At 51.2% G+C, this 10,944-nt stretch overlaps 1 protein-coding gene across 1 annotated transcript in view; it reads left to right on the top strand.

Annotated features, from left to right (window-relative positions):
- Nucleotides 1-926: 926 nt before the first annotated feature.
- The window catches only part of Syt12 (synaptotagmin 12), a 33,008-nt gene continuing 22,990 nt past the window's right edge, over nucleotides 927-10,944 (top strand). Inside the window, exon 1 of the mRNA XM_005351671.2 lies at nucleotides 927-1,191. The gene's annotated coding sequence lies outside the window, so the exon portion shown is untranslated. The remainder of the gene's footprint in view (nucleotides 1,192-10,944) is intronic.

Here is a 10,944-nt window from a genome sequence, read left to right as displayed (position 1 = left end):
TGACCCTTAAGAGATTTAAAATAGCCGGGTGGTGGTGGCACATGCCTTTAATCCCAGCACTCGGGAGACAGAGGCAGGCGGATCTCTGGGAGTTCGAGGTCAGCCTGATCTACAAGAGCTAGTTCCAGGACAGGCTCTAAAGCTACAGAGAAACCCTGTCTCAAAAAAAAAAGTTAAAAATAAAGGTTTTGAGTCAGGTGTGATGGCATGCGCCTTTAATCCCAGCACTTGGCAGGCAGAGGCAGACAGGTGGATCTCTATGAATTTGAGACTAGCCTGATCTGCATAGTAAATCCCAGAGGCAGCCAGGGCTAGAGAGAGAGAAAGAGAGAGAGAGAGAGAGAGAGAGAGAGAGAGAGAGAGACAGAGACAGAGACAGAGACAGACAGAGACAGAGACAGAGAGAGAGAGAGAACATGACTTCGAAAAAAGATTCAGGTTCAAGTTCTGACTTTGACATTTGGCACTGTGACCTTGGTATCCACCCTAGGCCTTAAAAAAAAAGCGTGGCCACGGATGAGGTCATTGCAAAGTTTACAAGAGATGATCTCGGTAAGAAACATGGACTGGTATAGCCTAGAATTACAACTCAATCATGGAAGGGAGTGTTAGTCATTCGAAGAAAGGGGGACAACTAGTAGCTGCGCTGCCTGCTGGTCGGCTTTCTTGTGGCTCCCTTGAGTCCATTTTACAGATAAAGAAACTGAGGCCTAGAAAGGAAGCAGTGGCACCCCTGGTGGGCGCATGGCTCCCCACCATACGTCCATGGACCCACGATTGTGAGGTTGGGGTTGGGCACCACCCAGGACCCACCAGCGCTTGGGGATCTCCGACTCAGATTCTCACTGCGCCGCTCCGCTCCCTCGAGTAGAGAGAGCGCTCGGGGTTGTCACTTTAAATTCAAGAAGGAGCGGGCGGGCGGGCAGGCGGGCGAGCGCGAGGGAGCGCGCGGCGGGCTCCTGGGAGCGTGCCCGGACTGCGGCGCTGCTCTATTCGGCCGCCGGGCCCCGCGGAGCCCCCGATCCGTGCAGCGCGGCTCCGGCGCGAGGCGGGTGCCTGCGACACTGCAGGGGTGGCGTAGCGGCTGGCAGTCCAGCTCCTGTGCTAGCCAACGGCGCGAGGCCGGCACTGGAGCAGCCAAGCAGAGGCAGAGACTGGAGTCGGACCCGCGGCCCCACGGAGGAACCCGTGGTGAGTACGCACCCCGGCCTACCCCCAGAGCGCCACAGGCACAGGCGCCCTGGGCACGGACAGACGCACGCAGTCCCTCTTCTTGCGCCCGGCATCCAGGGCCCCTCACACTCCGTGCGTCTGCACCCCCGCGCCGCTCTGGCACAGCAACGCGGGAGACAGAGCACGCTGGGCGCCCTTACCCGGCCCAGCCACTCCATGCACTGCGCATCGCCTGGTGCCGGCTCGCCCGGCCCCCGTGTGCACACACGCGGTTCACCCCGCTGTTTACACGCCTCCTCTGAGTCCGCACAACATACACACGCCTCACTTTCACACTCAGCACCTTGGCTATCCTAACTGCCTGTGCTCTGGACTTACATCCCTCAGGGAGGGGGGGCCCTAGTCAGGCCCCCCAACTTCCAATCCCCAGATATGCTGAGGAGTGTGAGAATCTGCAGGAACTGTCAACATCGCAGGGGGCGCATCGCATTGCATCTCATCTCCGGGAGGCCTGGGAAGGAAGGCTGCGGGAAGAGCCTAAGGGGACCTTTAGCTTCCTCGAGGCTGTCTGTAGACTGGGGCTGAACATGGGGGCAGCAAACGGCACTGTGGGTGAAGGGGCCCTGAGCCTCTCTCTTTGGTGGCCAACGTGTCGCTAAGTGACTCCCCTTACAGTCGGTGAAGAACCTCGGAAACTTGCACCTGGACTGTCAAGCCGCGGTGCTGGGTTTAAAGAGCTGCTACAGCAGCAGCAGCAGCGGTCCTTCTGATTAGACAGGAGGGAAGCAAATCTGAGGTTCCACAAGGGAAGAAGACCCACCTAGGTGTGAACACAGCCCACCTAAAGCGCAAGCCTTTAATCCCAGCACTGGGGAGGCAGAGGCAGACTGGTCTCTGTTAGTTTGAGGCCAGCCTGGTCTGCAAGAGCTAGTTCCAGGACAGGCTCCAAAGCTACAGAGAAACCCTGTCTCGAAAAACAAAACAAAAAACCCCACAGCCCACCCAGTAAGGCCAGGACATGAACAATCATTCTCCAGCCCCGACCCCACTCCTATCTCCCATCCTCACGGTATAATCTGAAATCTTTCTCAAGCCGCTCCAAAGAGTAGGCACTCCCAGCCTGGGATCCAATCATGGCCTCAACCTACTAAGTGTTTGTTAGTGACCCTGGGCAAGTTACTTCTCACACTTGGCAAAGCTGGAGGGAGCTTCAACTGCTGGGCCACCCCTCCGCCATTTCCAGGGCTGCAGGGAGAAAGTCCTTGGTAGATGCTGGCACACAGTAGGTGCCCAATGTCAGCTGCCACCCACCCCCAGCCAGTCTGTACTGTGGTTTCTGCGGGTGTCTGGGGGATGGCACCAGGATGTGGTTATCTCAGAAAGTGTTGTGGGGGAGGCATGCACACGCACTTGCAAAGGTTTTCAAACCTAAAGGTCCTGCAAGAAACTCACAACCCAATAGACTGAGGCGCCCTGTAAGGACCCTCCCCTCCTTCTTATTACCTGCTGGTATCGAGGTAAAGGGAACCACCACTCTGCTGGTTGTGTTTTGAGGACTCTGAGCAGGGAGACAGAGGTGAAGTGCAGAGAAAAGGGGCTCAGCTCAGGGTCCCAGATTCTACACACAGAATTCCTGGAAAGCCATTTCTCTGACAGGCTCAGGAGGGAGCCTCTGCCATGGTCAGGTTCCAGCATAGGAGGATGTTGGTGCTTCCCAACCATCCCATGGCCTGCAAGGCCCGGTCAGCAGGCAGCATGGTGGCCCAGTGCTTAGGTCCAGAGCCAGTCTTCATACGGAGCCCAGAGCTGCTACACTGGGATGTGTGTGACCCCCATCTTCCTCGTCTATGAAACAGGGATCCAGTAATTTATTCATCACCGGGTCTGATGGGCACCAATTATACACTAGACTTGGTTAGTTAAGCACTCTGCACACGGTGTTGTGAAGGTTGTGAAGGCAGTATTGGGGAGAACTGTGAAGTGGGGGCTGTTCTCAATGAACACTGCTCCCTGCAGTGGATAGTGGGACTGACTGTAGGCTGCGTAGGGGGGGTGCTCAAGGAGGAAGATGCGTAATCTTAGCTCAGATGAGGGCCTGGAGCAACCCCAGCTGGCCCCTGCTGCCCATCAGAAGTTCCAGCTCTGGCCACTGACTGCCCTGGCCTACAAATGCCTTGTCAGCACACAAGCCGTAGCCAAAACTGCAACCTCTGGGCTGCTAGTAGAAACCCACCGGTGTTGCTAGAGGCGAGATAGAGCAAAGGGTCTCTCGGGTTGTGACTAAAGCCATTAAGAAAGGCATTTGCTGCAGACGTAGACCCGCGGTGTGTGCAGCTTCCTATGCAGTGGCTGGGCTGTGTTGGGCCCATTTACTACCTTCTTTGAGTATAACAAGATTTTCCCAGAGTATTTGGGGACACGGGGAAGGAGGTTCTGGGTTGGGGGTTATGGCTGCTGAAACAGAAGCCCTAGACACAGGTGCCCACTCTGCTGAGCTCGTTTCAAGTCTAGCTTATGAATAAGGATACTTCTGGCAGGTGAATGGTGGAGTGGGAGGGGCCGGGTCTGAGCCCAGGAGCATGAGACTGTATAATCACGGAGCAGGGGTGCAGCGCAGACCCGCTGGAAATGCCTCTTCCCTTCCCTGTCCCTCCCTCTCTTCCAGCACCAGGGACAGAACCCAGAACCTCACACCTACTAGACAAGCACTCTACCGCTGACCTATACACTTAGCACCCCTCCTTTTCCTGTCTGAAACACCACACACACACACACACACACAGCATACAATTCACATTAAACAAAGCAAACACATGAGCAGATCGGCAGTGCTGCCCCGTGATTGTTCTGCACAGACTGGGAGCCAGGGGGCTCTTTCTGTACTTTGGTCAGGCCAGTAACCACAGCAGCTAATATTTGCCACGTCATCTCATTCTTTGCTGGTCATGACTTTGAACTCTGATCTTCCTGCCTCTACCTCTTGAGTGCTAGGACTACAGGTGTAAATACCACACCCAGTTTTACTCAGTGCTGGAGAGCCAAACCCAGGTCTTCTTGCCTGCTAAGCAAGCACTCTACCAAGGGATCTACATTCCAAGGCCAGTCTTGAGCCCCTTTATAGATGGTACTACTGAGGAGAGAGAGAGAGAGAGACAGACAGACAGACAGACAGACAGAGAGAGACACACACAGAGAGAGAGAGAGAGAGAGAGAGAGAGACAGAGAGAGAGACAGAGAGAGAGTAAAGGGGCTAATGTGAAATCCAGAGCTGACGTGGGGTTTAGGCTGATCCCCTGGAAGATCTTGTGGATCTTCCTGTTTCTTCCTCTCTCTACTTAGGCAGCTGTGCCCTGACTTCAAGCCCACTGTAGCAGGGTGCAGCTGGAGGCTCTACCTGGGGGTGCGCTGAGCAGTCATTTATACCTTCCCAGGTACCGCAGTTCCCGGGGCAAAATAAGGGAAGTAGATGTTAAGATTGTGGAGCCTGGCCAGGCGGTGGTGGTGCACGCCTTTAATCCCAGCACTCAGGAGGCAGAGGCAGGGAGATCTCTGTGAGTTCGAGACCAGCCTGGTCTACAAGAGCTAGTTCCAGGACAGGCTCCAAAGCCACAGAGAAACCCTGTCTCAAAAAACCAAAAAAAAAAAGATTGTGGAGCCTGGGCTGGATAGCATTAGTTGACCCATACCCCAACACACACACCAGAGCCAGAGACTCGATACCCTCTGAGGGTCTGCTGGTACCACACATGCCAAAGCCAGAGACTTGATACCCTCTGAGGGTCTGCTGGTACCACACGCTGTAGCATGTGCCATGCTCTGCTTAGTCTTTCTTTTTATTGCCAGCCTGTGGCAGATATGCAGTTACGGCATTATCAGGATCACAGCCAGGCTGGGCAGACTGGAATGTGTGTTCATACACTGTGTTATATCCAAAGCCACTTCTGCTGGGGCTAGGACAGCCCCAGACTTGTACAGCAAGCCATCTGTAACCTACAGTTCTTAGACAACTTTCTGGGAAATCTATGTTTATGTTCAGTAAGACACAGGGATTAGGAGATCAGAGCCAGGCAGCCTTGGTTGAATACGTCTTAGCTATGTGGCACGTTAACTCCACAGCACTCTGGTTAACAGAGCAGACATGATTCTAGTGTCCTTTTCAGTGCCTTGCTAAGAGGGTTAAATGAGGTCATATATGCATAGATGTTTAGAACTGTGCTTGGTGCTTAGATATGCCCAGGGAGGTTGGCTCTTATCATTATCTCAAGCCTGGGGCTCACACAAGCCAAGATGGGTGAAGCCTTTTTGTCTTAGCACTGCCTCCCATCACCATGACAACTCTTATCTCATCAACTTGGGAGCAACATCAGGAAACCAGAAGCCAGCTACAAAACCACATCTGCCCTGTATCACAAGGCCACATACCCTAGGACCAACTTGTGTGCAGGACCAACTTCTTGACTCCAAAGCAAAGGCAGGAGATACCCCCCCCCCAAAAAAAAAGATGCCTAAAGTCTCAGCTTCACTCTCCCACTGAACCCTGATCTCAGAGAAAGCCTACAAAATGCTTCGAAAGGTTGGTGAGCCACGGCCCAATGTGCCTGAATTGTGTGGACATCGTTGTGTGTGTGAATTGATTACACTTGAAAGTAAACAAGCTAAGCAGGTAGTGGGGGGTCACACCTTTAGTTCCAGCACTCAGGAGGCAGAGACAGTGGATCTCTGTGAGTTCAAGGCCAGCCTGGTCTACAGAATGAGTTCTAGAACAAGCTCAAAGCTACAGAGAAACTTTGTCTCAAAAACAAAGCAAAAACAAAGGGGGCTGAAGAGATGGGTCAGTTAAGAGCACTGACTGCTCTCCCAGAGGAGCCAGGTTCAATTTCCAGTACCTATATGGCAGCTCACAACTGTCTGTAACTACAGTTCCAGGGGACCCAACATTTTTACACAGACAAAACACCAATGCACGATAATATTTATTTAAAAATTTTTTTAAAAAGTCAACAAACTAGGCATGTGGGTGTGTGCTTGTAGTTCCAGCTTGCCCACAGGCTAAACAGGGCACCCACAGAGCCTAGCAGGTCAAGGCCAACCAGTGTGTCATAATGAGACCCTGTCTCAAAATTAATGCGTACTAGGGATGTAGTGTTATGCCTGTGTCCCAGGACCCCCAAACAAGACCACCACAGAGCAAGTATCTGATATAAACACACTGGGGTTTATTGAGTACAAGTTAGCTAACTTGGACTGTAATCCAATACACCGCCGCAGCGGGTCCGGGAGAACAACCTCAAGGCTTCAGGGTAAGGGGATTTTAAAGGGGAAACTGGAGGGCAGGGTAGCACAAGCCTTGGATTGGGTAAAATTCATTGGTTGGAATGTACGGGAATTTCAAAACAGTGGTTAATCAGATACCTACAAGGGCGTTTGAACCAAGCAGATGTTGTTTGGACACCCTGGTGGGTCACTTTGACCAGGGCAGGCAGTTTCTTGGGAATGTTCATGACTTGGCTGGGCTGCATTCGCCCCCCTAGTTAGGTCCTGTCTAAAATGGAGTTCTTTCTCAAATGGAGTTCGTTCTGCTCCTCCGGTAGCTCGTTGGTAGAGAGCTTGCCTTGTATGGTTGAAGTCCTGCTTTTAGTCCCTAACATCAAGTAAAACTGGGCATCGTGGCCCACATCTGTGACCCCAGATCTCGGGGAGGGGGAAGGCAGAAGGACTGGAAGTTTAAGGTCATTGTCAGCTGTCAGCGACGTGTGGAGCTTGAGCCGGGCATGGCGTGGGAGACTGTCTCAACAAAAAGTTAGTACAGGTTTTAATTCTGAGTGGGTGTAATTCTAGCAGTTACGAGGCAGAGGCAGGAGGGTCAGAAGGTCCAGGTACTCCTTGGCTACATGGTGAGCTGGAAGCCACACTAGACTACAGAGTGAGACTCTGTCTCAAAACCAAAACAAACAAACAAAGCAAGAGGCTGGTGAGATGGCTCACGGGTAAAGGTGCGTGCTGCGGAACCTGAAAACCTGAATTCAGTCCCTGGAGCCCACATTGTGAAAACAGAAAACTGACTCCAGCAAGTTGTCCTCTGCTCTCCACACATACACAGACACACTAACTAACTAACTAACTAAACAAACAGAATGTGATTAGAAATTAAATTTTTTTCAAACAATATTTTTTGGCCTTTCTTTAAAAAAAAGTTTTGAGATTTATCTTATTCTTTTATGTGTATGAGTGTTTTGCCTGCATGTGAGTATGTGCACCAAATGTGTGCCTGGTGCCCATGGAAGTCAAAAGAGGGCACTGGATCCCGGGGACTGGAGTCCAGAAGGTTGTAAGCTGCCAAGTGAGTGCTGAGGCTAAGACCGGGGGAAGAGGAGCCACCTCTCCCTCTCCAGCCACTGTCTGGCTGTCTTTAAAGAGCTGCAGTTTCTATTGTTATGATGAAGACCACGACTTGGGCCGGAAAGGGTTTATTTGGCTTGCGCATCATGAGTCACCATCCACTGGGGGAAGCCAAGGCAGGAGCTCCAGCAGGGAAGGAATCTTGAGGCTGGAGCAGACGCAGAGACCACAGAGAAATGCTGCTGACTGGCCTGCTCCTCCTTGGCTTAAGTCTGCTAAACCAGGACCACCAGCCCAGAGACGGCACCACCCACAATGGCCTGGGCCCTCCCACAACAATCACTGATTAAGAAAATGCTCTCTCTGGCCTTGCTCACAGCCTGATCTTAAGGATGTACTTTCTCAATCAAGGCTCCCTTCTCTCAGATGACGATAGCTTATGTCAAGTAGACATAAAATTAAGCCGTCACAAGATGGAAGGTCCCGCCATTCCTAATTAGAATTCCTACTGGAAAGGGAGACAGGTGCCCAGAGCCAAACAAGCCTTCTATGGTTCTGACCTCCCCTCGCTTACCTTGCCTGGGTGGGGAGATGAAGGGGTAGGAAGGAGGGGGTGTGGGGAAGGTAGGGAGGTGGGGGATGTCAGGGGTGTCCAGTGCTTATGACCTGCAAGGGAACCCACAGTGAGGCAAGGTAACTTAGCCTTCTTTACCCCCCCCAAATGTTTAGTCAGGAAGCCACTAAAGAGAACTCTTAAAAACTGTGATGGAGAGACAGGCAGCGGTGGCAGCACGCCTTTAATCCTAGCTAGCACTCGGGAAGCAGAGGCAGGTGGATCTCTGTGAGCTCGAGACCAGCCTGGTCTACAGAGTGAGTTCCAGGACAGGCTCCAAAGCTACAGAGAAACCCTATCTTGAAAAAAAGAAAAATAAAAACTAACAGTTGTGATGGGAGATCTGAAGTGTAGCTCTAAACTGCTGATGGCTTCTGGCAGGGCTGGGGAAGGACTCAGTTTTCTTTGAGGGGCTGGCCACTGGGAGTTTGACCATGTTCCAGTGAGTGTATGGGCAACACAAAATCGGACTTGGTATATATTTATTTCTTTTCTTCTACTGGCGGGGGGAGGGGTCGCAAGGAGAGACGTGGGCCTCGGAAGACTGGGAACTGAATGTGACCAGGATGCATATATGAAACTTCCAAATAATCAATAAAAATATTACGTTGGGGGGAAAAAAGAAAGGAAATGAGTACAGCTCATTCTAGTCTCCTATGCCAGAGCCTCCTCTCTCCACCCACTCAGAACACATCCCCAAGCCAGATTAACTCCTTAGCAACAATAATAATAAAATAATAAGCAGTCCTCTGAGTCCAGGTAATGGCTTGTATGAGCTCCCAGGTCTTAATCTACAATAATACAGACCTCAGTGGCTCATGGAACCCAGGAGACAAGAGTGGGCAGAGAAGAAAGCATCCTACTCAGGGAGAGATTGAGAGCAGAATACTGAGGGAATTCAATATTTTTGACTTTTTTCGAAGCTACGTGAAAACTGAGTTGAGGTCTAGGCGGCCGGCCCTAATGAGCAGCCTCGAGTCCCAGCTGTTGCTTTAGGGTGGCCATGAGGCAGGGCTGAGAGAGCTGGCAAAGGCTAACACCTGCTAACACTGGCGCTTCAGGTGAACACTGGATCTTTTTTTTTTCCTTTTCTTTTCTTTTTGGTTTTCTGAGACAGGGTTTCTCTGTGTAGCTTTGGAGCCCATCCTGGAACTCACTCTGTAGACCAGGCTGGCCTCGAACTCACAGAGATCCGCCTGCCTCTGATCCCCGAGTGCTGGGATTAAAGGCTTGCGCCACCATCACCCAACACACTGAATCATGGACCATTTTTTAACATAAATATGTCCCATGTGTATTTGGGCCTTATACTAAAAGTGAATCTGAAATTTTTATGCCCAAGGGCATCCTATGCTTTATCTAACAACTCCTAGTGAGTTTTAGAATGTTTAAAAGGAGACATTGGGAGACTGGGAGATATGAATGCTGGGAGACTGGGAGATAGGAGACATTGGGAGGCTGGGAGAGCCTTGTGGGGGGGCAAAATGTCTGCTGTGCAATCAGGAAGACCAGGTCGCAGATCCCTAGCACTCACAGAAAAAGCAGGATGTAGCCGGGTGATGGTTGCACACACTTTTAATCTCAGCACTCAGGAGGCAGAAGCAGGCAGATCTCTGTAGATTTGAGGCCAGCCAGGGCTACACAGAGATACCCTGTCTTGAAAAACAAAAAACAAAAATCAAAAACAGCAGATGTAGCAGTGTGCTTGTAACTGTCAAGGGAGAGGTGGAACACAGGGATGGGGGAAGACAGACACCAAGACGCAGGAAGAGCTGGAGTTCAAAGCCAGTCTTGGCTACGTAGCAAATTCAAGGCCATCTTGAGTTACGTGAGACCCTGTTTCAGCCCTTTCCCCCCAAAGGTTAAAATACCATTTTGCTTAAGACAGGGTTCCATTATGTAGCCCAGACTATCCTCAACATAATAATTTTCCTACCTCCTGTGTCCTGGGATTACAAGTTTTACAACCAGGCCAGCCTTTACCCACTGCTTCTGAAAATGTCGTGAACAGGAGCACCCTGCTCATGTGGTAGTGATTGTAATCCCCACACTTAGGCAGCCACAGCAAGAAGATGGAGAGTCCATGCTAGCCTGGGGTGCACAGTGAGACCGTGTCTCAAGAAGAAGGAGAAGGGAGAGGTGGAGGAGAGAGGTGAAAGGAGCGGAAGGAGAGGCCAGACATGGTGGTGCACATCTGGGAGCCAGAGGCAGGTGGATTTCTGTGAGTTGCAGGACAGCTAGGGCGGCTGTCTGTCTCAAAAAAACAAAAAGGGAGGTGGGAGGAGATGGGGAGCCTGGAGAGATGGCTCATAGGTTAAGACTTTGGTTTGTTCCTGCAGCACCCACATGACAGCTAGCAACTCTATGTGACTCTAGTTCCAGAGGACCTGACGCCCTCGTCTGATTCCTGTACATGGTGCACAGACATACATGCAGGAAAAACACCCAGCCACATAAAATTAGTTATTTTTTTTTTTTTTTAGATAGAGAATGACTCACTAGCTGGCCTGGAACATTCTTTGTGAACCAAGTTGGCCTTGAACACACAGAAATTCTCCTTCCTCTGCCTCCAGAGTGCTGGGATTAAAGTCATAAACCACTACCACCCAACTTGGAGAAGACAAGGGGTCTTCTGACTTCCACATGCCTTCTCTGTGTGTGTATGCATGCCCGTACACTCATACACACAGAAAACACAATAAATACAATGTTAAAAAAAATTAAAGCAGATTTGTTGTAAAAATCAAAGTTGTAAACATCTAGAGGGCATATTTGCCACCCCTCCTCCTCCTCTTCCTCCTCCTCCTCCTCCTCCTCCT

The sequence above is a fragment of the Microtus ochrogaster genome, chromosome 8 (genome assembly GCF_000317375.1).
Source record: "Microtus ochrogaster isolate Prairie Vole_2 chromosome 8, MicOch1.0, whole genome shotgun sequence".
Taxonomy (NCBI): domain Eukaryota; kingdom Metazoa; phylum Chordata; class Mammalia; order Rodentia; family Cricetidae; genus Microtus; species Microtus ochrogaster.
The sequence above is the reverse complement of the archived record's forward strand: the minus strand, read 5'-3'. Positions and strand labels throughout refer to the sequence as shown.